Source organism: Coturnix japonica, chromosome 14 (genome assembly GCF_054131305.1).
Source record: "Coturnix japonica strain WE chromosome 14, WE-NBRP24, whole genome shotgun sequence".
Lineage (NCBI taxonomy): Eukaryota > Metazoa > Chordata > Aves > Galliformes > Phasianidae > Coturnix > Coturnix japonica.
Window position 1 is genome coordinate 4,655,107 of NC_140676.1, and position 27,394 is coordinate 4,682,500.

General features: G+C 40.7%; 1 long non-coding RNA gene across 3 annotated transcripts in view; it reads left to right on the forward strand.

The window, feature by feature from the left end:
• Positions 1 to 27,394, forward strand: part of LOC107318852 (uncharacterized) — a 202,454-nt gene that overhangs the window by 54,837 nt on the left and 120,223 nt on the right. The window lies entirely within an intron of this gene.

Here is a 27,394-nt window from a genome sequence, read left to right on the forward strand (position 1 = left end):
ATGCAACTTGCTTTTGATGCGGATGACTTCAAACAAAGCATTGCAAAAATAGTGGAGAAGGGAGAGAATGAGAAAAGATATATGAATTTAAAAAAAAAAAAAAAAAAAGGATTGAGAAATCTGAGATGCTTCAGCCCTGCAAAAGTCTTTCCTCTCTGGGGTCACTAGTGATATGACAAGGCAGAAAACACTCTGTGGTAAACACAACATGATAGCTGTTAACAACGCACCCATATACACGCGTTGAGTAGATGTCTATGATTAATATACTTTCCCATTATCTGACAAAATCTTGCTAGGTGTGCTGATGAAGGTTGTGAATGACCGTGCACACGTTTCTGTGAAAGCTGAATGCCCTCTTCCCAAGGACAGTGACCTGGCCGTGTGTGTGTGTGTGTGTGTGTGTGTGTGTGTGTGAGCTTCTGAAGGCTGACAAGGCACCTCCGCCATTTCCTCATTTTGAGGCCTACTCGCAGACCGCTGCACGGGCCCCCCTCTCTGAAATGTTGTTATTCTGTCATGAGCCCTTCTTCAGTCAGGATGTTACTTCATTTCCACCTTTTGTCTCAGGTTGAATGTGAATGATGCTCTTTCAGCAATATACAGTCGCTTGAGCTCCCTGCTGCAGCCTTACATAAATATACAACACCCGTCTCTGCCTATAACTCACTTCAGGCCTGGAAAAATAGTGACTTCCTTTATTGGCCGGATTCTTTCGCAATTCCCAACAGCTGTATGTTTTCACCTCTGAGGATCCTTATCTTCAAGTTTCCATTTGTCTCAGCACTATTCCAGTGGATTGCCAATAAAAATGATTCCCATTTTTATAACCCCTGAGAATGCAGGGAGCAGACTTTCCAGAAAAAAAAAAAAGAAAAAGAAACCAACTCCAAACTATTTTTTAACACACTCAGAAAAAGAGGCTCCCCACAACTTACCAGAAGGCAGGATTTAGCCTTCACAGGAATATTTGAATGTGTGAAACTTCCCGAGCAATCATAGCGACTCCACAGAGATGGGAACGGAGACTCCCAGCAATCTAACGCCGTTCAATCAAGGACTCTTAATTTTCCATTTGAGCAAGAGGAATGGCTGCAAATGGAACATTTATTAACACATGCGCCTCACACGCACAAAGAGAGCTATATTTACAAAGAATTAAACTTGAGAGCATGAAATAGCCTTGTAACCATATGACAAAGATACACTTAAAGAGATGTAAACACTAGGTGCAGGGAAATTTGCCAGGTTAGAGTCAGCTGTATCACTGTTTTATTACTATACAACTGTTTACTGAGAAAAGACAGATGATTACTGATATACTCTGTGTGTTATCATAAGGGCTTGCTTGGGAGCTTTTTGAGACTGACAATTGCTACAGCCCTATGCAAAAACCTGGCCTGGGGAGTTGTTTTTCTTTTAATTCTTCTCTGTCCGTCATTCCAAAGCATTAACAATTCTTTTAGAAAAGTAAGCTGGCAGAGCATCCTGAGCTGCTTGTATCACTCCTGTGAGACAGTCACTAAAGAAGTTTAAATCATTCTTTCTTTTTATTGTTATGCAGTTGTTGGTTTTGGTTTTTCTAAGGATAAATTTTTTAAAGCCTCTCCCCTGTCTGGGCAGTGCAAGTCCCAGGCTGAGGCACCCCTCACCTGCTTGAGTCTTGGAGAAAACACTGTGAAATATCTTTATAATAGTTTCCAGCTCCAGTTCTGCTGCTAGCAGCTCCTAGGATTGACTCCTGAGGGAAGGTGCCGTTCCTGTGTCTCCCTAGAAATGCATAAAGCGGCCACCAGGTTGCCGTAAAATGGTTTTGAAGGGACCCAGAAGAGAAGTCGATCCACCACTTGTGCTTCTCTCATCTGCTTCATCTCCATGACAGCCAATGGGTTGCAAAGACTAAGAAATGGAGTGCCAGGTGTTTGAGAGAGCAGGTTTAAAGAATGTTATACTTTATTTATCCTTAATGGGGTCATGGTGCCAGGGTTGTATTTTGAGACAGCCTTCAGCTGTGCTGTTTGCAGGAGCAGGTCCCTGAATGAGTGCAGGAGGTGAGGAGGGAGGATCAACCCAGGCAGGTGGGGCCTCCCACCTCAAACCACTGCACACATCTGCTCTGCATGGAATTCAAGTCCTGGTTCATTCTACCTCACTGTATAATAGTTTTATGTTTAAGTTATGAATCAAATCACAGCAGGCTCCCTCTGTGTTCTACTTATAGAGTGAAGGGGTGGTCAGAAGCTCACTGCTATCTGCCGCCCATAATCACCTCCCAGTCTTTACCATCTCTTTTCCTTGGCTTGTGGCAAAAAAATTTGGCTTGCTCTTAGGTTCAAGTACTTTGCCATATCTCTCCTGGGGAGAGGAGGGGAAGGGTTCTTTCCTCATGGGTTCCTGATCTAAATGAATTATTGTGAGGCACTTTTTTTTTTTTTTCTTTTTTTTTTTAAAGCCTCGGAAAGGGAATTTGAAGCTATTGTATTTATCTGACCGTTATGAGCACTGTAAAACATGCTGTTTCACATTGTAACATAAGCTCTTTCTTAAAGTATGCCCAGAGTATTTGTAATTGTTATCAGGCCCAGATGTATCCGAGTGTCAGCATGAAGCACTGAGAGTTGGCTCAGATGTACAGAATGTAATTAGCTCAAAGCCCTGTGCGCTTGGTTTGTAGTGGAAGCACAGACTGATAATAAAACCAAAAAAAATGAAAGTGGCAAAGGTTAAAATCTATTGTTCACAGCGCTAAAGCTGTTCTGGGGGAAGCCAGTGCCGGCTGCTGCAGTGCTGGAGTGCTCAGACTCCAAACGAGATCAGAAGTGAGGCAGTGACAAAGGTTAGTTCAAAATAGGTGATGATAGACTAACATTAAATTGACGTTATTCTCACAATAGTGGCCCAGACATTTGGTCTTTCTAGTCTGGTATCCTGCCTCTGACTTGCGCCAGTTCCTCATGTGTCTGGAGGAAGAATAGCATATGATCCACACAACCACTGAGCATCCAGTGACTTGTGAAACCCCAGATGCGGTGGGAGAGCTGTAATGGTACAACTGGTTCCTGAAGTTGCATGGGAACCGTCTCTTCTCTCGTGTACTCATCTATATGCTTGCCAGCATGCTTAGCTTTTATTTTACTTTATTTTTTTCATATTGTTTTTGTCATATCCTGTAAGAATCAGACTTTTGTTAGACACGGAGAACACATGAACGACCCTCATCTCCACCTACTGCTGCCCTCTACTGAGTGGGAGCAGAAACACACATCTGGGTTTCTGGAGCCCTGTGCTGCTTCAATTAAGAGTTCCTTCTTGCTTAGGTGGTTTTGAAGCAGGTGAATTTGATCTCTATCCTTACAGCCACTATGACATTTCCAAAGGCTGTTGTGCACACTGCGGTGACAAGCGTGACTTTCCAAAGTGGTTACCAGCTTGTTAAAATACAGATGCTTTCTGGGCTGATTGTTGTTAAGAAAACAACTCTTAACGCATGCAAAAAGCTCAGTCAGTTGCAACCTATTCACGAATATAATGCTTGGAAATGTGGGTGTACTTAAATAGAGATGAGTGCACTCGCATCACATTCACAAATGTAATAAACAATATCTAATAACATTAATAAGGCACAGACACATACCAGTGCACAACAGGAAATTCAAATCTGAGAATGACATGCTGATCTCAACCGCTTCTGTTTAGGAAAAATAAGTCAGAACAGCTTGAGTGAAGGACAGAGTGTCACAGCCTTAACTTGAACATTTCCTGGCTTTTGTTGGTTTGTTTCACAGCCTTCACATTCCTTAAACATAGGTTTGTTTGATTTTAATTTCCTTTTTTTGGTTAAAAGAATGAAGAAACATGTTTGAGGGGTGCCCTGAGCATGATTTCTTTTCATAGCCACAGCTGAAATTTCCTATGTTTGTTTTTTCTGTTGCAGTGTTTAGTGTTAAAAACGAACTTCTGGTGAGGTGATGCAGCCAGCAGCAGAGCATGTCTGTTGAGACAAGAAAAACTGTCTTGGGGCTATGCTGGCCATCCAGCTTGTGATGGGCTTCACTTGAAGCTCTTCTACTGAGTGGCCTTAGTCAAGCTACTGTGTCAGACTTCACATGAGGATTGTGATGTTATAGTGTCTTATTTTGGAGTATTTGATCTGCAGGTGGTTAAAAAACAAAATAGAAAAGTCATCTGGGTAAAACACATCTATTTGGGGCACGTGAGGAAAAATTAACTTGACTTGGTCAGCCTGAAAGCAAGTCCAGTTACCTTATTTGATAGCTGTCACAGTGGTGTGTGCAGGAACTGCTGTTTTAAATCCTATCCCCTCCAGAGCATGACAACCTTAGACCCTTCTCCTCAGTGCAGATCCACAACCTACAGCCCTTTCTCAGTCTTGTACCATATGTTAATGTAATAGAAGTAAAAGGTTCTGTTAAGTGAGACCATCCTTTTCATTACCAAATCACTGTTATCACACCACCTTATCCCCCCTATTCACTCCCTTTCTCTACAAGGGTTCCTACAGCAGTATAAGAGGTTTGGCCATTACCCTCTTCATATTTTTCCCACATAAAGCTATTTTTTACAACTGTATTTCAAGAATTCACCTTACCTCCATGATGCTATTATTGTTGTGACTTTTCTAATTCAATTATAGACGGATCATTCGTGTTCTTTCTATTTCTCTGGATTTCAAAAAGATGACCAGAAAAACTATGAAAGGATTGCAGAATCATCACGAAGTGGGTATTATATAAAGGAGGGAGAGAAGTGAAGGGAGATTTTCAGTAGCAGTGGCTCTTTTCATTGGTGCTCATGAGGGGAATAATTTCTGAAAGACTCTCAGACCAGAGCCTGGATGCAAAGCCCAGCGTAGGTTATAAAACCGCATTAGGTGGTGCAGTGAAGTAGGTCTACAGGATTCTCCAAATGGGTTATATATCGCAGTGAAAAAGCACAAGGGCAGAGATGAGGGGAAAATGGCAACTTTGAAAGGACTTCAGGAGCTTTTGAGAAAGGGAATTCTCCCCACCCACCCTGTTCTCTCTCTCCTGGGATTTTGCAAGCTCTCACACCTCCAATTACTTGTTAATTTTTTTTTCCCTTTCTGGTCTCAGTTCTGCAAAGTCAACATGGCTTATGAAAATCAAGTTGTATTCTGTATACTTAATACATCATCTCTAAGAATAATCATTCTGGAATCTGAACTTGTTTCTGTTATCTGGCTCAGCCTGACAATGATTTATGAAGCAGAAAACAAGACAGCTTCATTTTCATAAGGCAGCCTGAACCTTCTGGACAAGGAAGAGCTCTGAAAGTTGTTTTGACTAGTAAACTGAAACAAACATGACACAAAAGTCAATACAACTGCAACATCAGCCTCTCATTTTACAAAGTAACTTTCCTCGGCTAGAGCAATCTGACAGTCAAAATGTTGTGATATTCGATAACATTCTGCATCTTCACTAATTACAACTGCAGGGTGCTTGCCGTGATGGACATTTTAGATGCAAACGAAATACATGGCAGCCATTCACAAAGCAAGTCTGGTTAGCAGTAAAAAGGACACTGTCATCACATTTAGCTTACTTTTTTCCCCCCCTTGGAGATAAAGATATTAAACACTATATTTGAACATTAATCTAGATTTATATTAGATCTCTGAAGATGTACACTGAGTTATGTGAATCTGTGCGTGTTTACTTGGCGATGTATGTGATGAAATACATGTGATTGATTCTTTGGAATTTCATTCTATGTTTTCTGCCATTGTGCAATACTGAGAAACTCCAAGACAAAATTCCCATGAAGACTTTAGAAAAAGCCTTACAATCTTAGTTCAAGTAGACACTCCACCCATTGCTGGTAATAGAAAACATATGGCATATGCCAAAGACAATGTAGATATATAGACATTCTCCACTTAGCTTACTGTATCAACTTTTAATATGTAAGAAGCAATATAGATAGTACAAATGTTTCTATATTGGATTAATCTATTTTGAGCTTTTCCTTAATGATTTCTAAAGCAAGCCAGGAAAGTGAACATGATAGAAAACATTACAAATTGAGGAAATCTGTAAATTTCTGAGTTACTTAAAGTGTCAGTAGAAAAGGTTTATTTTATATTATGTCCAAATGATTTACCACAAAGTGAAGTTTGTCTATCCACTAACATTGTGCAGACCTACTTGAAGTATTTTGAAATACATTTTGTTGTTTATGTTTTAAGCTAAAGCTAACAGCCCAGATTGTTTTTATTTCTACAGGTAATGCTTTAGATAAATATATTGTTGTTTATATTTGAGAGAATCCTTACAAAGCTTGCCTTTCAGCTAGGCTAAATTGGCACTAAATTGATCCAAATTTTGAAATGGTCTATTTATAAAACAAAACCACGATAGCTAAGGAAAATCTATTAAGAATATGGTCAATCAACTGGATGCAAAAGGTGTGTGTTCCAACATTTCTTGAACTCAACTATCAATTAAACAGAGCCTAAAAGACACTGTGGCAAATTTCAGTCCTTGAGAAAGGAGTTGTTTATTTATTCATTTATGTTCTTTTTCATGAAAAGGGCTTCCAAGAAAGCAAGGCTGGGCTATGCAAGGCCTTTTCTCTATTCTCACTGGAGCAATCAGGAGCAGCTCCACTTTAAGTCCATATGTCTGCCTGGTCAGAAACATCCAGAATTGCTGTCTTTGCCCTACCCATCTGCCTCCCTAGAGCACGTCTTATGCATATTCTCTAGCTGTGAGATCACATGTAGCTCTGCTATCTGGTCTGTACAATATATGGTCCGGCATGTAACCTCATATATGGGAGCCAGTGTGTTCATAAGCGCTGCAGTAGTTGTGTGGGAAAGCCAAGGACATGAGCATAACTCCAGAGAGTGAGCAGGGAGTATAAAACGGGGTATAAAATGTCTTCCCTTTCCTTTCTTCCATTCAAACGTGATTTTTTCCTGCCCCTTATTTCATCAGATCTGTAAAATCAGAAGTGCAGTACATTTGGAGATTTGCTTTTTGACTCCTTGCCGTTAAATCAGTCAAATGTAGGCTAAAAAGTACAGATGTTTTAGTTCCAGCATTGGTACGGATGTAGATTGTGTACTTGACTTGAACAGTTTTCCAAGATATAAAGTCATTTGACTGAGGTCATACTTAAGATAATAAAACTCTCTTTGATGAGGTTCATTTACATATTTGTTTTCCTTGCCTGAGCCCATTCTTTTTCTTTTTTTTTTTTTTGGTATAGATTTAGTGCAGTTGTTTACAATGCTGGAATTTTTATGATTAAGGTCATGCATGAGAATATTTACAACATCAGGAATAAACATGAGTCCTATTTAAGAAGCATATCCTGTTCCCATATGAGATCCAAGCCCTGCTTATAATGTCATGCATTTGCAGAGGACTTAATAAATGTTTATTTTCAAATACAGTTATAAACAGTTCTTGCATTGTTGTGGTAGGACATGGGCTTTACATCTCACATTGACTTTGGCACAGTGGATATATGCATTAGGCTGTGTAGACCACTTACAGAAGTAGTTTGACCTCCATCTCTATCTGCAGAGGGCAACCCTTTACTTCGTAACACCCTGGCTTGCAAATGATGCTTCAACTCACACCTCAAAGGGAAATTCCCTATATGAGTAAATGCACACAGATATATGTCTTGGGTATTTAAGATAAATTAAAGTTAGCATCTCAGCTTCAGGCCACCACTGCCTGCCCAGAATGATGGATCTGGGGGTGATGCGGAATATGATCAGTCCTAAACAGCGGTGATATCATGAATATCTTCTGAAAAGTGAGCAAGATCTTGGAATTTGTGCTTGTTTGTTTCGTTTTGCTTTCTTCCCTGTGGCCCCTGCCTCTTTGTATGGAATCCACAGACATTCTGGCAACAGACCTCTCTTCTTGGAAGGCCAGAGAACTAACAAAACAAAACAACAACAACAACAAAAAAAAAGAATCACCAGAAAAAACAATGGGGACACATAACACATGCACTGTAATTAGATGAGGAAGCCATTAATTATGTTGTTTCCAATATCCTCTAAAAGGGTTGCCCACCCCTAACTACGTATTTATACATATTTACTTGTTAATCTATAAAGGAAAATGGCTACATTATTTTGATTAAAATATCAACCAAATGTGTGGCAATAAAATCAAATTTCAGGGGGAAGGTAAAAAAAAAAAGAGAGAGAGAGGGAATGAGAGAGATAGCTATGTATGCCTTCCTCCACACCATGATATATGATATTTTCAGGCTGCTAGGAGAGCAGACACATTAAGAAAATAGTGCTAATGATATTAAAGTACTTTACAAGGCTTGTTACTAAGCGCTGACAAACCTGTCAAGTGTATAATGTAGGAGGCTATTGTAGCGTTCTCAGAAAACCATACCTCTGCCCCATTTCAGTGCAATCTCCTAATAATGGAGCTGCTATAAATTCTAGCCAGCAATGGGACAGACTCCTGGCTTCTCACCCCAATGTGAAGACATGATAAATATAAAAGAAAATGGCTGTCAGTTTTGGCGCCCGAACCTTATTACAAAGTCTTAATCTTACTGGCCTCAGCACCTTTTATCACCGCCTTGTTATGAGCTGATGGCTTTTTTATTTGCTGGGAGATGGAGGATGTGTCATTTGATGTCCTTTTATGTAGCCACTGCTCTGTCCTCTCATAGAAAAAAAATCTTTTTTTATATGTTTATTACAGTAACCGATTAAATGTGAGGCTCATGCTGTGTTTGGTACAAGCATCTTCGTCGTTGATTTTTGCAGAAGCTCGGGTTAGATAGCCGTATGCAGAGATATTAAGAATATGGGCACAATGCAGTGTTATTTTTATTTTCTGGCTCCTGGAGCATGGGCATCACTGTTGGTGTTATTATTTATTATTATTTATTGTTTTGTTTTCCGTATGGATTTTTCCCTCTTGTCAAGGTCAGAAAGAAACCGTAAGTCCTGGCTCATTCTCTTTCACCCTTTTCCCAGCCCCCTCCCCCCCACCCCCCCTTCTCTTTCTCTTTGCAAGTGTCAGCCACAAAGATGATGGGCCTGTAAACAAAGTTTGACTCAAAACTCAGCTCAGGTTCAATCAGTTTGAACTTTAAGATGAGATATCTCACAATTATCTAAATATTATTCCTAAACCTCACAGCTGACTTCCTGTCTTCTTCGTTTATGGCAAACAAAGGACTGAACTCCACTTGAAACAATGACCCTGTCAGAGCCCTTATCCCCCCAAGAACTGCAGCAAAGTGCCAGCATCAGGTACTTAACTCAAGATGACATTGATGGGTTGCTTTCAAGCTGTGGCCAGAGACTCCATCACTTGTTCTTATCCTCAATTTGAAGACAGGGCAGCCTACTTTGTTGCTGCATAAGAGTCACCTCCCTCTGATTTTGTCTGCCAGATGGTGACCAGGCTCTGTGCAGGGCTGGACCCATTAGCAGAGCTCCCCATCTAGTGGCTGCCAGTGAGGGGGCCAGGGAGAAACTGGAGCAGGACTGTCGCCCTCCATAGGCCAAAGCTAAATGAGGGAAGAGGGAAAATAAACAAAGGAACAAACAAAAAAAGGTTTTCCAACCTTGTATCAGAAAAATAAGTTTGTCTTCTCTGAGAGTCAAGTGGGGATTCTCATCACACTGACTTTCTCAAGACCCCAATGCCCACTTCAGATTCAGCACATGAGTACAGGGGGTGCATGCATGACATACACAGAAACAGCCCATTTTCTGTGACACAGAAATGCTCATCAGAATTATTCACAGTCTCCCATGCCTGCTCCTGTTTCCCAGAAGCTCTGCTAATCAATGGCTGTGTTTGACTAAACACTATGAAGGTGCATCATCAATGAAGCTCTTTGCAAAAGGTAATTTGGTCTTATTGAGGATAGAGATGTTTAAAGATGTTTCTAACTTGCCTCAGCAGATCAGTGGCAGAGCTAGGAATCAGGCAATCTTGACTTTGGTCCTGCTGAGTAATGGGCTGTTGAATAGCTTAGGGATGGACACAGCTGGAAGGGGGGGGGGAGCCTACAATAAAATGATCTTTCTCTCCCTTATCATTTGTTGGACCTTTGCTGTATTTGTGTTGCTAATGGGGAAAGCTGGGAGAGCTGCAGCATCTTAAGCATGTCTTCATGAAGATGTGTATGGTGATGGACGTGTTAGACTAAGGGCTGTGGGAGGGAATTAACGGGTCAACCAGAGAACAGGGTTATGCACAGTGGTTCCCACAATTGCGTCAATCACATGTAATACCATTCTACATCTGCTTGTATGTTGAGGAAAAGGTGTTTTAATTTTCTTTATTCTGGATTATCATCTTGTTATTAATAAGCAGCTAAAATAAAACACAATGATTCTTAATACATCCTGGGGTATTAGATTGTTGCATGTCTTTGAAAGTGCATTCGTACTTTAAAGGAAACCTTCAGAGTAGGAGAGCACAGGAGCAGTGCTGTAATAAGGCGCTTGTGGTTTGCTAGAACACAAGGGGGAAAAAACAATTGATGAAAAACTCAATAGGACGGGAAAGGCAAATTGCTTGGCTTGAGATTTAATTAAAAAGGAAACAGTCCTCCCCATTTAAAGGTCGGTTTGTACCCCTTAAATTACAAAAAGAACTCGGGGCTGAAATAACCATGCAAGACAGGTTAATAAGATGGAGCAGCAGGCTGTGGGATTCAGCTCTTCTCAAGGAAGGCTAGCAGGCTCCAAGACATGGCTAGTGCATGCCAGCTCTCGTTGGCATCTTGGTCCTACTGAAGACTATAATGTAGCTGCCTATACCAGGTACAACACTAGCTTGAATCATGCAAAATATGCAGAATAAAATATAATATGGCTCAAGTACATTTGCCATTTTCCTCCTCCCATCTCCCATCCCTCTCCACAGTCCTTTCTGTATTACCATTGGCTTTGTGCAACGCTTTCAGTGCTTTCTCCCATGGGAGAACTTGGTGAAGGTTATCCATTGTCACCCAGTGTTATACTGGGATGTCAAGACATCTTGAATAAACGGTTTACATGAGATGCTGCCTCTAAGTGCATGCTCAGAAAAACTGCCATTGCCCTTTGCTGAGAAAGTTAACATCATAAAGTGAAGGCTGCCTCCGACCAAATGGGAATGACATTGCAGATTAAGGGCTCTTTAAATTATGCATTTAGTTCAGACTCCCGGGGAGACAGTATATGAGATAAAGCTCACAGACTTACTCTGCAGCGTGGCTCTGGAACCAAAGACATTTTTGAAACATTTTTCCTCTACAGAAACTTCGGTAGAGGAAGAAACAAACAAAACAAAGCAAGAACAAAAACCAAACCCCACATCATTACCAACAGCAAAGCCACCCCAAAAAAAAAACGAAACAGAAGAACCCCAAATTTGGTCATACCTTGAAATGTACATATTATACAATTGAAGAAAGGGGAAATAAAAGTTCTTAGGATTTCAGCAGGGTAGTTGTCTATATCCCAGCTTTAATGACAGAAAGTTGATTTATGTTGAAATCCCCGCTATCTGAACCAGGATTACATTTCCCAAACGTTTATTAGATTGTAAATGTCCTTATTTGTTTTCCAGCCTACCCTCCCCAAGCCCTAGCAACACTGAAGTATTCAGAGCAACTTCATGGTTTGTCCTTTTTTCAGACAGATTTGAGTGAAAAAGTCTTGGTTCCCCTGTTTGCATGCAGCTCCGTAACCTGTAACTTCCTGCCTTCATTTAGCAGAGTTTAAATTGCAAATTCATGTTTCTTAAAAATGCTGTAACATCATAAGTGGGACAGTTTTATGACAGCTCTGAATTACCAGACAATACTGACACATGCCGCGTGCACTTACTTTGCCTACCAGTTATGGCTGTATTTATCTGCCCATATGTCACTCTGTGTCTAACGCATCTATTTACCATGTTGAGATGGATATTCCACAACCGAGGACTCTTAGTGCATCCTTTAGAATTAAAAAAAAAAAAAAAAAAAAAAAAAAGAAATTTAAAAATCTCATTCCTCAGATAATTTATTTTATAGGTGGTGGTTCTGCTATTTTTTAGGGATTTTACTTTATAGCGTTCTGCAGTTCCTTTATGTGTGGATGGCATTTGTTTGGAACTCTTCTCTGACAACCAAAATGGGCTGGGCCTCTGCTTCACTGCTGTTAAAAGCACAGAGTCGGTGCTCATAGGCATCTGTAGGTGGATTAGGGTTCGGTTATGTAAGAGATAGGCTGCCCTGGCTGCTGGATTGACATAAGAATTCAAAGCAAAATTTCACTGAAGATTTGTCATTCTTCCTCACCCTCTTTTCCCAAACTGGATGTTTTGCCCAAACTGGAAAATTGGCAATTGGTTGGTATCTATTCTCTCCTTGAGATGACAAAACTTGGGTGCAATGAGGCATTTTGTCTTTCATTTTATGCTAAGAACTCAATGTGTTTTTTTTCTAGATGGAGCTGTGTTTCTGAAGTGTGGTAAAAGTTCCAAAAAACTTTTAAGATTGTCAAATTTACAGAAGATAAATGCATGCACATATACATGGAGAGATGTATACAGGAAAAAAAGTGAGGCAGAGAGAGACATATGTATCTTTAGATGCATGTACATTATGTATATGTAAATATCATATTTTGCAGAATCTTTACTCAGACGTATGATTTTCTTTGACCAATTCTTACCCACATATTTTGAAGTTTACTCTTAATTGTTTTGAGTTAGAGTTAAGGTGATCTTTATTCATCCTAAAGAAAACAGAATGTTCTATCCAAATGCACTAACAGATGTAGCTCCCTATGATTCAAATCCTGCACAAGTTTTGCCTGATCTGGAGTTGCCTATGCTCCAAAGGAATCATTTCTGCCATCACGTAAGCGTTGCCATTTTGCTGTTAAACACAGCAGCTGTGTGAAAGAGCACAGAAACCCTTCACAGAGAATCAGACACAGGTCTGAAAGGTGGTGTGTCCATAGAGATCACCTTGGAGAATTGTGTTTGGTGGACAATTTAGGCTAAGCCTGAAGTTTTTTCCTCCAAATCTTTATCTTGCAAAAAAATTTCCATAGGTCTTGAGCACCCACAAGCTGTTTTATCATATAGTCAAAAGTTATCTGCTGCTAGCACACAAAGCCATTAGAACTGCTCTTTCAGTGCAATTCAGTGATGCTGAGGACTGTCACTACTTCAGTCTGCTACTTCTTGCTTGCAGCATTTGAAGCCCGAACATCTGCATCCATTTAGAGAAGGTCTGGAAGCCAGGTATTGGCCAGATTTGACTGCTCATGAAAGCTCAGTGAAAGATGAGACAACCTCCTTCTTCCCTAGATAAGGAGAAATCTGGATTTTTCCTCCACTTGCTAGACAGACAGAAAAATTACTCCTTCAAGGTAGAGCAATAGCAATTGCACTATCCCCTTAATCAGTACCTGCGGCGTATCAAGCTCATCATCTTGATGGTAATAGCTGTTTGACAAGACAGGGTAAAAGTGATAGTCTTCTGAAAATGAGATAACAATCCAGCTTGAAAAGGGAACCAAAAGAAAAGGGGGGAGGGTGTAAAAAAAATAGTAGAGACATGACCCTGTGTAAGGTGTCTTTTAATTTAATTTCATCCTAGGATAACAGTTTGTCCAAAAACGTCTTCTGTGAGTCACGTACGGTGTTTCAATCTGTCATCTTGTATTGACCAGGCTAACATGGAAATATACTGCACTGAGCTTTTGTCAGGCTTACCAGCTTGGGCTAAAATTTGATGATTTCTTTTTTAGACCATAACTGTGCTTCCACTTTCTTCTCTCACACGCAGAGAGCTCAAAATGGAAAATTCATCCAAATGCAAAAAGAAACAGCATGATCTGGCTCACAGCCCCTCAGAAGTACAGGCAAAATTGGATTTTACCCTTTTCCTAAACATTAAGGCCCGGAGTCAGCCAATGCTGTAAGGAATAACAGAAAGGGAAATGAAGAGGAATGAGAAAAGTCAGCAGAGCAGCAACAGGGAAATTTGCCATTCCTGCTGGTACAACAATTATAATGCTGCTTTATTTTAGTAACAGTTCTTTTTAAACAATTATTTACAAACTTTCAGAGGAGTCAAACGGCTTGTTGTATACTCTAAGAGATTGCAATATAGTTATTTCACATTGTTTTGTAACAAAGTCAGTAGCAGAAATGAATTAGATGGAAAGGTACCTGTTGGTCACAACCCTTAACGTTAGAAGTACCCCTTCTGATTCAAGTATTTGTAACATCAGAATTAGCTTTCCTGGAATCTTCTCTCCCCTTTTCTTTAAGGTAACAAAAATAAAGAAATAACAATGCACGCAGTGGTCTATGAGCATTCCTGCCAGGGAACTTGTTTCCTGGAAGCAGAAGGGGAGAAAATGCAATCAAAGCAAATGTATTTAAAACCAAATAAATCTTCATATAGCTTCATTTGAACGTTTCTTCTCCTCTGGTATTTGCTCTGCTCTCATTGTTTCTTCCCATGCTTCCATGATCAATCTCTGTGTGTTAGAACTGTGCCACTACAGCTGCATCCCAGAACTCAGCAAATCAGAGAAATTCAGTGTGAGTGTATTCTGGTGAGGAGATCAGTGATTTCTTATTGGGAACAAAACAAAACAATAAATACAACAAAACCTGGCCTGGAACAGTGGTCTCTTTTTGAGCTGAAAAAGGAATTATAGCCATGCTACACAAGCAGCAGTCTTAGAAGTTGTGCCAAGCAGCCATAGGAACAGAAAGTGGTGAAGGTGTGGCCATGTGTTCTTACAGCACATCCAGCAGATTAAAGCCTTACCTGGCGTTTTTCAGAAGAGTAATTCTAAACAAATTAAGCTGTGACTTTCACAAGCCTGACTTTTCTCGCAGGACCTCCTGCATTTTCCAAATCTACAGGGAATTGGATCCTTAAAAACCTATTGCAATGCGTAGTGTCACAGGGTAGTTTATATCTTTTCCTGTACAGCATTACAGTCTAGGAACCTCTTTAGATTTTGCACCAGTAGGACCTGCAGGGCCCAGCCAAAGTCCTACAGACATATGGGACTATATTTGTTGTTGAGAAAGATCGTGCAATCTAAACATATCAGACAACGTAAGAAGAGGAATGGAATCACATTAGGGGGATAATGATTTGTCCATGCTCTTAGAGTACTCCTTGGCATCAAAGTAAGCCCAGATCTCTGCCTAAGCCCTTACTGTCAGCTAGCCAAACAGATATGGAAAGACTAATAAAAATCAGTCAATATTTAGATGGTGCCATAGCATCTTATTATTTAATGAAACTGAGTAGGAAAGTAGATACAGTGAATCTGAAGATCTGTATTTCAGCAGAATCCTTGCCTTACAAAGATAAAGAAGGAGGCACCAGAGCAAGGAGCATTTTTTTCACTGTCTGACAACACTTAAGCCAAAGTGTTTTGAACAACACTAATTGCCCCTCAGATTTCTGCACTGCTTTATGACATAGCAAATATTGCCACAGATATTTCATTTCTTCCTGGAAGAGCATTTTACAATGGCCACCTGTTGATCCCCCATTTCTATTTTATTTTTCCATCCTCTGCTTCATTTCTGTTTTCAGCAGCATGTTGCAAGTTCTGATCAATAGTCCTGGGGTGGTGAGGTGGGAGCTTTTACCAGTGTGACAGCCTGTCTCACTGCAATACAAGGAGCAGACCCTTAGCGGGATCTCTGCTCAGAATAAAGAGGTTATCTCTGAATACAGGTAGCCGTCTGCTGAAAGCCATTTAGCAGATTTTTGGAGAAGAGGCGGTCACAGGCAGGTGAGGTCTCTAACCCATGTTCCACCCTGCTAACATGAGCAACTCCGTAACTTATATCATTGTGAGTAATGCTCTCCATCACACACAATTCACCTTCCTTTCTTTTTTCTTTTCCTTCAACCCCCCCCCCAACACACACACACTTTTTTCAGCTGGCTTTGTTGTTTGTGTGGTGTCAGTAGGAATGTGCTTGGAGCAGAGTTATATGGCATCATTTGGAGAAACATTGCGTTAATAACCAGAGTTCAAGGGCAAAGGATATAAACGGAGCAAATTACAAGTCTGAACAGATATATGGCTTTTGCTAAAAGGGACACAGGCTGCTACTTTTATTTACTGGGTGCTGGAGCGCTTGTAAAAAGGTGCAAGAAAACATGAATTCATTTTTGAAATGCTCCACTGTAGTTTGGAAAAGCAATGCAAATTTTCAGTCCAGAGAGGAGGAGTGTTTGAGAGAAAAAAATAAATGAAAGTCGCCCACCCCGACAGAGATTTTGTACTATTTGTTTTTAAGTCTGCTATACTGAAGCATCATTCAGATGCAAGTGACCCAACTCTGCCCTGAGTGAAATTTGGAGGTATTAAAGTAGACATTAACAATAAAACAATGGTGGGTTGGGGACGGCCATTCATCTAACCTCAGTTGTAATTAAAGTTGCTGCCACTGAAGGCTCAATCCACACCCTTGATCCTTGGGTTCAGCCTCCACCTCCCCATTATCTGCGGGTCAGGTGGCGAACCTCCGTGACTCAGCACAAACCCAACCCCACTCCCCAAAGGAACAAAGTCTGCTGAAGGGCTGAGGAGTTTCAGGCAAATCCTTCCAGCTTGTCACAGGGTGGGATTATTTCATTTCGCAGCCTGTAATACAATTTCATGTATTGCTATTGAGTGTGGCAATAACTAACTGGAACATTTTGTTTATCTGATTTTCTCAGGCTGCAGATTCATCACTGGTTTTATTTCATTTTTCTTAAGTGTTTCATAATTTATTTATTTATTTTTTCTTTCTAAAATGTAAGATACTATTGACGCTCATTTTTCTGCTCTTCCAAGACATACATTACTGCTGATTACCAGGCAAGATATATAATGAAACCAATAAATAATAATCTCCTCTAGAGAAAGGATATCCAAAATAACATCTTTCCTGTTTCAAATTCTTTGAATCCCTGTTTTTTAAAAAGCAGCTCATTCGTTGACCGTTGTTTTTACAGCTTGTTCTACAAGTGTGCAAAGGGAAAGAAAAAACAACACCACCACCCCCAACCAACCAGTTTAAAAAATGAATTTTCCAAAAAACATCTGGTCTCCCTCCTTTGTCACCATGCCACTGAAAATATTCCAACTAGTAAACTGCAGGTGATGTTTAAACACATAAAAATTAGGGGAATGTTAAGGAAGGCTTGCTTCTATTTAATCATTCTTTTTTATACGGTGAAAAGATGCACGTATAGAGGGCAAAACTTAATCTTTGTGTGGGAAAAGAATGATGTAGAAGTGCTTTGTTTTACGTTATTCACCAAAGACATCAAACTTTACTCCCATGTGCTGTTTGCAGTTCATGGGATGCTTCCTTGCTAGCTGTGTTCTGAACTTACATTTTGCACAACCAGGGTGCATAGTGATTTTAACACAATGCAGTACAGCAGCAGTTGTGCACATTTGAATAAGCCATGAGTGAGAAAAGCAGAAAACAACTCTTCTAAGCCTGCAGTTGAATTCTGAAAGGGTTTTATTTTATATGCTGTGCCCCGACCACAGCAGAAACCACAGGGTTTAAGTCAGATTTTCCAAGCACTGGGTGAACACCTGGGCTTTTTGGGGTCTGTGGGGTGAGGGCAGTGGCAGCACACACCGTGCAATGCTGGGGACGTGGGCTCTCCCGCTCCCGTGCCACATGAAGCCTATCCACTTTCCCACACCACAGATCCCTTTCTCCCACTGGGACATAATAGAAACTAATCTTTGCCATCTAAACATTCAGCGTTGAGTCCTTTTGTTGAGCCGTTTTATTCATTTCAGCCGGTGCCGGTGCAGCGCTGAGCCCACGTGTATTTACATACACCAAGTACCCCGCTGCTCCGAACTCTCTGCTTGGAAGACAGGGCAATTAATCATCCCCAAATCCTCCCGCCGCGTGCGCCGCAGCTCCGACAGCAAGCATAACCAATCAGCCAGGGCAGGTGGGATGCGGGCCCGCAGGAAAGCCCTGCACCCTGACCTGGCACTGGTGGGCTCTCTTCCTTCCCCCTCCTATTGCTGAGCAAGAATAACACCATTAACGGTGTCCTTGTAATCAGCTAAACATGCTGGAGTCAGGAGCAGGCAGATATTGCTTTTGTGATTTTCAGAGGATGCGGTTTCTTTCTGTCTTAGTTGTGGGGTACAGGTTGAAATCCAGCCCGTAATGTAGAAAGACTGATTTTGTGCTCATTTTCCACTTGTGAATTGAATTTGCTTCTTTGGTCATGTGTCTGCATTGTCTTTTGTACACCAAACCTATCATGGAGGCAGTGAGATGACTTGGTAACAAATCATTCCATAGCGATGACTTGGTTAATTGTACAGGCTGGCTAAAATTGTCGGATCACAGTGCTTCTGGCAGATACATCAGGAGCTGCTGTATACAACACTTCTTTTCTTCCATTCCTCTGTTTTTCTTGTTGCTCCCTAATATTTCCCTCACCAGACTTCCTTGCTGCACCTTTATATTCTTACCATCCATTTCCTTCAGTCTTTGGACTGATATTCCTATCTCATATGAATACTATTTAGTTCTACTGTCTCACTGCTCAGTCAGCCCAAATATGGCAGGGTACCAGCCCAGGCTTTTTTCCTCCTGAAACATCCATTCATGGTGTTGGTGAGAAAGTGAAATCAATGGAAAGACACCCATTGACACAGCCCATCGACACAACAGAACCCAGAGTTGGGCTCATAAATTTGCTACCAAAGTTGTCTTGTTCCTCTCTGTAAATTATAGGGACCATTGAAAATAGCTCAATAAAAGCTGCAAAAGTCAATTGTTAATGATATTTGGAATATTAATTCTCCATAGGTGGAACTTGTTGGTCAGGCTTGCTGGATAGCTTTACCTTTACCTTGTAGACTTGACAGATAATCCTTTTTTGTTGTTGCTGTTTTGAGGTTTTTTTAAAGTTTCTATGTCCAGCTCCTGGTGACCTTGTCTTTCAGCTGCATCGTTCTATGATCATCTGTGGTTTTGCCATAAAATGTTGCACAGATTGTAATGAGCCAGGACAGGATGTAGTTGAATTTGAAGTTGAATTAAACTTCTGAGCAACCTTAGTTGTTTTTTAATTAATACAATGGAAAATATGAGACATTTTCTGCAAAGACAAATGGAAAATGACTTCTTCCTTTAAAAAAAAAAAAAAAAAAAAAGGAAATTATTATACCAGAGGTTTTTTATTTGGTACAAGGTATGTTACAATTCTTTATGGCATTTTGAAGAAAAACTGAGACTGAGGTATATGCTGCCAATTGACTCATAATTGGTGTCCCAATGAAAGCTCATAAATGTGCAGTTTCGGAATTCACCTGTTGAAGTGCTTAAGAGTTTACAAAACTCTTCATGTCTTTGAGAGGAGGAACACACACACTATGAAGTGTAACTGAGCTTTTTAGCTCGGCTTCTATTGTATTTCTTGGGACAAAAATACTCTAAAATGAAAAAAAAAACAACAAAAACATCTTCAAGATAGGAGAAAAGTACATCTTGAGTGCAGATAAACCACATTGTTCTGCACCTTCCTTTCCAGGAAAGACAGCTGACTGTCTTCCTTATCTCTAATCATACCCAAGGCATGGGTGTTCTCTTAGGCAGAAATTAGGCAGCATACAGAAAGCCTGACAAAAACAGAAGGGGAAAAGCTCAAAGAATCCCCTCTCTGCAAGAAGTGATGAAACTTGGGTCCATGCAGAGCACCTAATTCTTTTAGTGAGTGCCATTTTATCTCAGCTATCCTATTGATTTTTAAATCAGTACTCGTTCCTAAGTCAAGAAAGATGTGGGCTATGCCCTGCAGGGCTGGGTGGTAGGCATGCTCTGGATCTAAATAATTACTGATGTAAATCCAGAGAGTAGAGCTCACCAGCCCTTCACCTCTGGCGCCCATGCAAATACCGGAGGAAAACACCACCAATAAGTGGCAGAGGTCTCATTAATAATTATTGTCACTCCCTATAGCAATGACAGCCTGCTCCTTAAAAAAAAAAAAACATAACAACAACAAAAAGCAAAACATGCACCCTATTTTGGCATGGAAATTGCTTATCTCTAGAGTGCAAAGCATAAATCATTCACAAAGATAGTAGTGACTCCAGCCTTTGAGTGTTACTTTGTTAACAGCACATACTGGTACAAACCAAAAGGAAGAGAAATTAACATTTGAACCGTATTGTTTCTGAAGGGCTGGGAGAGCTCTTGCAAGCCTTAGCTCTGCCTTTGTGATGTAACTCCTGGCTCTGGATGAGCTCTGTGTGAACTCTGGTCCCCCTGGTTTGCTCTCAGAGCTTTTGCTTGGAGCATGATACTGTGCCGTCTGCTTTTAAGCCAAAATTGGGACTGGAGAACATTCCTCTGTCTATCCCTTTCAGCGCTTCTTACAATTAGCATTTCTTCCCTTCTTGAGTATAGATCCCTTGAGTTTAGCATCCTTGCATTCAAAATTTTTGATTGCAAGTGCACTTCTTTATTAAGTAGGGGAATGGCTTTTGATGCTAGCCTTCCACTAATTATTACTCACTTCCCAGTTAAATAAATATTTGATCAATTGCCTTGGTGGTCTGACTATAAATTGTCCTTTAGGCATTACCTTAGCATGCAGCAGTATTATTTAATACTTATTTTTAAGGGTCACTACTAGCTTGAAATCTAGTAATTATTAATACCTTGAAAGTACTGTGCATAAAACACCAAATTGCGAAGCCTCCTATGGCTATTCAAAAATTTGCATTTTCATTACTCCATTAAGAAAAAAAGTTTTGTTTTATATATTTTTTTCAATTTCTTATGCCATGAAATGAGACCCCGAGAAGTCAGGGTAAGCAATGAACAAAGTTGCTGTAAAAGAAACAGTAGAATAAAAACTATACAAGCACAATTGAAGCAGTCTTGAAAAAATAGAGTAAAATATACTTTTCATCATAATTCCTTTGAGTTATAATAACTTTACTTACATTTCAATAATATTTATATAAAATCAAGCTGATTTTTAAGTTGACATGCCTTAAAACTCCTACATATGGTAGAAGAGAGAGAAAATTTCAGCATGGCACAGAAACAGCAGTTTGCTTTTGATCCTTCTGCCAATGAAACCCATTGCAAAACCACCACCAGATCCCTATGTGGAGAATGACTCCTTTGGAAGAAAAAGCAACAGGTCCCACCACAGACTGCTTCCATAGCAGCACTCCCCACCTTCAGACCCCAAACTTCTCAAAGATACAGTCAGCACACTGTTTTAGGGCAGGGGCAGTGTGTTTCTGACTCTGTGCTCTTTTCTGTTGAGACGGACCATTTTGTTTTTGAGGCAACCTGTTTATATTTATGGGCATTGATCACCCACCTCCAGGTTTTCCGAGGTGGATAACTTTACTTCTGAAATGACACCCTGCCAAAGGCTCTGTAGAAAAATTCAATTTTCAACTCCAAGTATCTAAGACCCAGAACTCCCCCACAATTAGGATGATGGTTGTTAGTATTTTACTTTTATTAAGCAAGCCTCAGCCTCTGTTTTCCAGTCTTAGCTTTTACTTACAGTAATCAATTTTTCAGTATAACTGGCTGTAATTGTTAGCCAGATATTGAGCCTTCATGGTGCTTAGACATGGCATGTTACTGTGAAGCATCTTCCCCATACTTCTCAGACAGATGGGTAATAATACTATATATTAATACCTCCACATTGGTTTATATGTGTTTGACCACAGCGCTAGCATAATTATTTTTCCTCAGTAAAAGCTATTAGAGATCTATTTGGTAGGTTTTACGATCAATAGCTCCTGTGATATTTGTGTAGCAGGCCCCGAATAATCAATTGAAGGTCATATAAAGTAAATTACCATCCTCCTATAATGATTCTTTTTTCTAGATGAGAATGGGTTTTATTATTTCATCAGGAGAGCCCTCACAATGTGTGCTTCTTCTTTTTTTTTTTTTTTTCCTTTCCTGAGAGAAAGAAATAAATGTTGTGGCTGTATTTTGAAACATGGCATTAACGTCTATTACCTAAATTTATATTACAAGATTATTGAATTAGAGGATGCCAACACGTGGAATAATTTTATGTACTTCGTGGCAGGAGAAATGGCAGGTTGTGAGGATATCCTGGTCAGTTTGTTGTTGCGTGTGATTTAGCTGCAGTTGTTGCTCAGTAAAGGTGACACTGATTAAAGCACTGCTCTGGGAGGGGAGGTTCTCTGGTTGGTCACTCATCTTGGCCAAACCCTGGATGGACAGTTTCCCTTGTGTTGTGCTACCAAAGTGTTTCCTCCATCACCCTAAGCAGCCATCTCTGCACACAATAACACAGCCCCAATTTCATGGGTTTGCTCTCAGACCCATATTTGAGTTGCAGTGTGCTAGAAATGGGGAGGAAACCTCAGCGATGTGGGAGATCCCCAAGAGCTATCACCTCCTCCTCCATTGGATAGCAGATATTCATGGATGCTGCTGACCTTGGCTGCCCCAACAGCAAGGGCTGAGGCTGTTTTGGAGATAGATCCACAATTGCACAAACATACTTTGCTTTTCCAGTGAACTATGTGTGTGGTCACAGGCAGTAGGATGGATTTTAATTTCCAACTGTCTCCCATCACACATGAGATAAGCTGAAGTACATAAATGTAGCCTTTATACAATTTGTCCCCCCCTTCTGCACCAAAAGATGGTTATGGGACTCCTTGTCCTTTCTTGTCCAAAAGGCATTGCATTCTAAAGTTTAGTCCCTGGAAGTCTACTGCCTTTCTCATGAAGAAAATTGAATCTCCTATTTTTAGGAAGGCAGCAGCTTCACTGAAAAAAAGAGTTACCTACCCTCATGTGATCCTCATCACCATGATATTTGAGAGACTCATTGTGATTAACTGAATGACTTTTTCCAAAACCCACATGAAATAGAGAAGCACTGCATGAGTGCTGGAAAGAGTTGAGAGAAGAATGTTAAAGTGAACTATTTCCACTGAGAAACGTTGATTCATCAAAACTATTTATTTAAATAAAACAACAAAGCAATCAAGTACAATTAGACCTGGGGAAACTGAGGCACAAGGGAGTTAAAACAAATTTCTTGATTTCATACAGAATGTTTGTGGTTGAAACAGTCACTGAACAAAAACTTTTACAGTCTCCAGCTGGGTATTTCATTCGCTGGACCAGCCCTCCTTTCCAGGAAAAGGAAGTCACATTTCAAAGTAATTATAGTAAAAAGACCCCAAGTCCCTCACTATTGCAAAAGGCTGTCCAGAAGCCATCTAACATGAATCATTTTTATCTTTTTTGGCTAGAAGTGATTGGTAAATGTTAACACTCAAACAACCATAACCAGAAAAATGGAAAGAAGGTAAAACAAAACTATTAGTAAAAAGGCAGAGTAGATGTCAGTGCTCAGACTGAGACTGAGTACCCAATCCATCTGCCTTGCCTGCTATCGTTATATGCCTGTCTGCTTGCAAGACTATCCAAGCCTTGCAGTGTGTGTCCTCTCCCCTTGCACAGCAGCATGGGCTCTCTCAACCCCTGTCCTTAGTGAACTCTGCACCCTGTGTGTGCTTCATTAGGACTTCACAAGGTAATGGTGGTAGGAAAAAAAAAGGACACTTATATTTATAGTGATTCTTTTGGGCTGAGGATTCCAGGCTATTCAGAATACTTTTTCTTCTGCTCTGCTGTGGATGCTGTGGACGCTTGTTTGGGTGTATCACTTTGCAGAAGGGTCTTTGTGCTAAGTCATGTCTGAGGGTCAAACCAGCTGAGCTTTACAGATAACAGTGTTGTTCAGCTGGACCCACTGGAGCAGGGTGATGAGGCCAACAGTGTAAATGCAATGGCTGATCCTCAGCCAGGTAGAAAGATGTGGGCAAGCATCACCCACCTGTAAGACTTAAGAGAGTGGAAATGAAGGGACGGGTTAAAAGACTTGGTGCTCTCTATCCTGCTGCAGATGCTCACTCTGATCAGGACAGTTTAAGATAACTGTGCCTTAGTTTACCTATCTGCAAAAGGAGTATAAAAATATCCTGAAAAACAAAATCTGTAATGCCTTCAAAGAGTGCAGTGTCAGCATCCATCTGGTCCCTTTTGGAAACACAGTCTCTCGGATAGAACAATGGAAATCCCGAGCAGTTGAGCTTCAGTTGCACAGCGAAACTCGTTACGATATCCCTCTATTTATTTCCAGCTGCATGGCCAAGTGGACCCAAGGGCAACCTAACAGAGAGGAAAAAGGCCTAACATAACATCAAAGCAGCTGAAAACCCGTGTGGATTGCCATTTCATCAGTGCTGTATGACATCACTTTCCACATGACATCAGTCAATGACCCTCTTCCCCTCCACCCCCACCTCCAATTTCTTTTCAAAAAGATGATGGAGCTGCTTGAAGTTGAGCAGAAACGGGGGGGGGGGGGGGGAAGGGGGTGAGGAACAAAAACACACTCTATATCCCTTCAGCTGAATGCAACCCAATGTGCTACACAAACAATATTAACCAAAACAAAGCTAGCAGGAAACGTTTGCACACAGCATCTGTTATGATCACATAACCACTAGACAGATGTTTAATCCCAACTGCTAACATAAGATCATTTGTATGTTTGAAGAGGGAGAGATCCCATTTGGGTTCTTTCCCTTTTATTTATTTCTTTCCTAAAGGGGAAAAAAAAATAATAATAATAAAGGGAGGGTGATTTTCTCAGCTGTGGGAAGCAATTTTGTTTGGTTATTGTTCTCTTTCTCCCCACTTTCACCATCAGCTGCTGAAAGGGAAAGAGCGGCTGCAGCCTCTTGCAGAGAAGGGAGCCTGAAAACTGTGTGGTCTGCAAGCTGAGCACCGCACCATCCCTTTCCAGCTTAAGGGACCAGAGCTGTGGTTCTCAGAAGGCTCATTAAAGATCTGTGGTCCAATGAAGCAAAAGGGAAGGCCACACATGAAACAAGTTTGGTGGTCTCAGCCAAGTTCCTGGGGAGCCACGCCGCGGTTTCCCAGCACCACCCCGGATTCCCTCCGCCCCTGGAAATTTCATCTACAAAAGTGAAAACAAACTCATTAGCTCCACGTAGCTCCGCGAGGGTCACGAAAAGATGTCAGCGTTTTGTGTGGCATTTGTTTTTTTCCATTTAGCAACCAGCCAGACACCTACAAAAGGGAAAGAAGGTTTGAGCTCTTCAGCTGTGCCAGGGGATTATTTTACTTTTAATGATACCAGGAGGATTCAATGGAGATTTATGCAGATAGGAGAGATTATTAATAACACATTGCACTTCTATAGCACCTTCCATTCAGGGTTTCTCAAAGAACTTTCCAATCTGGAATGAATTGGTCTTTACACGCCCCTGGTGAGCAGAGTAACTGTCATTAGATTAGTAGGTAACTACTGCAGTAATGAAAAATCAACCAGGGCAGAAAATGTAAGCGGGGCATTGGGCAGAGATGCTCTCAGGGCCTTGCTCTTCCACAGATTTCCTATATGTCTGTAGACTGAGTTTCTCACACTTTTAATAACCACTGTGTTAAGTGAGGCTTCTGTTTTCCTAATCACAAACGGGCAGTGTGATTTTTTATTTATTTCTGTTTATTTTTTATGCTATACCATGGCCATTGTTGCCATATTTGTTGCTGGTGCTTAACGGCGTAATTCCCTGCGTTATGTGAGAGACTGAGGCACAAATAAGAAAGATGACACATCTCTGACTTCCAGTCGTTTTTGCTGTGGGATGGAACACCTCTGTTCTGGCTCCTGGTCCTTGTTTAGATATAGAACTCACATTCTTCCACCATGCAAATGTGAAAGATCCGTGAAACATAATAAGGAAAGTGAATCTCTTCCAGCACCTTAATATTCTTCTGCTGTCGCCGAGTATCAGCTATAGGATTATAAAAGAAAATAAAGGCTGAAGTTTCCCAAGGCTGGAAAATAATAGATTTACTGAGCATTATTAAGGTAAATAGCAATAGGACAGAGCAGTAGATTCTTGCAAGCTGAGTGAAAAACTAAAAGAGGAAAAAAAAAAAAAAAAAAAAAGAGAGCACAAACCATCTCAAATAAGAAGGGGTTAACAATTTTCAGGCCTTTCTGCTGTATATGTGTTCGCACTGTGCACAGCAGAAATGCATTCACCTATGACATCCTTTGGCTAAAAAAAAGAAGAGAGAGAGAAAAAAAAAAAAGCTACATCCCACAGTGAGGACAGTTGTCCCTACAGATTAGGAATATCCATCTTAATGTGCAACTTCCCCTGCACGGGTCAAAATTGCCAACAGCTTTAATGGGAGAAAATGCTCTGTTGACTGATTCATTTCCACGTTTTGTTCCTGCTGCTAGACGGGATATCCTGTAAGGTGGCGAAAAGGGAGGGAAAGCCGGTACTATATCAGTTTATGATTGACCATTATTATTATTGTTGTTGTTGGCTTTTTTTTTTTCTTTTTTCTTTTTTTTTTTTTTTTTAACACTGTTTTAAAGTTCGATATTACATTCATCTCCTACAATTCTCGTAATTATTTTTTTCTTGGAGAGGTAACAAATCATATCTCCGGGCTTGAACAGAGACGCCCCAGCTTTGGCAGACAATAATAGTGATATATTAAGAAACTCTGCCTTGGATCTCTCTGCAATCTTCTCCCTGCTTTTCCCATAGATATTTTATAGTCTCAACAGTGCCATCAGATATTCAGGTAGCCTCTCGCTCTATGGTAAGGTAGCTGCTATCTGAGCACAATCCCTCAGAAGGGATCTGTCCAGGGATCTCAGTGACTTGGAGGAAAGCCCATGTATGCTCATGTCTGTGAAGAAGCAGAGCTGTCTCAGTCCTGGGCCCACCTGGGAGACCATTCCCTTTCAGCATCCACCTGGGCATCACCAGGGCAGGCAAGGGTAGGGAATTCATCTTTCAGTTCATGATTGCAGCTACTCTTGCAGGGATGTGAGCTCCAGCCCTGGTAAGGGTCAGATAAAGACGTAGTATATATAATGACACCTACAGGGAAGCCTGCCCTGCCGTGAAAGCTGCCTCACAAGCTCTGTTCTTCCGTTATGCATTTGCTGTTGGGTTGCTCCTGTCTTGTGGATAATGCTTGTGCTCACATGTATATAACACCAGATGATCTTGCCAGTTGCACATCAAGAGGCAGAACTGACACATTCGGTGACATGCAGAGTGTCTGGGCTGTGATTTACACTTCTTTTTATATTGTCTTCTTTCCTGCTCAGGCCTGGAGCTACCAGCCAGCTAGGACTAATCACCAGTGAATGCTGTCAACTAGTGGACAGTCTAGACCAAGCTAATAGCTCATTCAAAGCAGTAATCTTATTCTGAAGCAAACGGTACCACATACTGTGACCT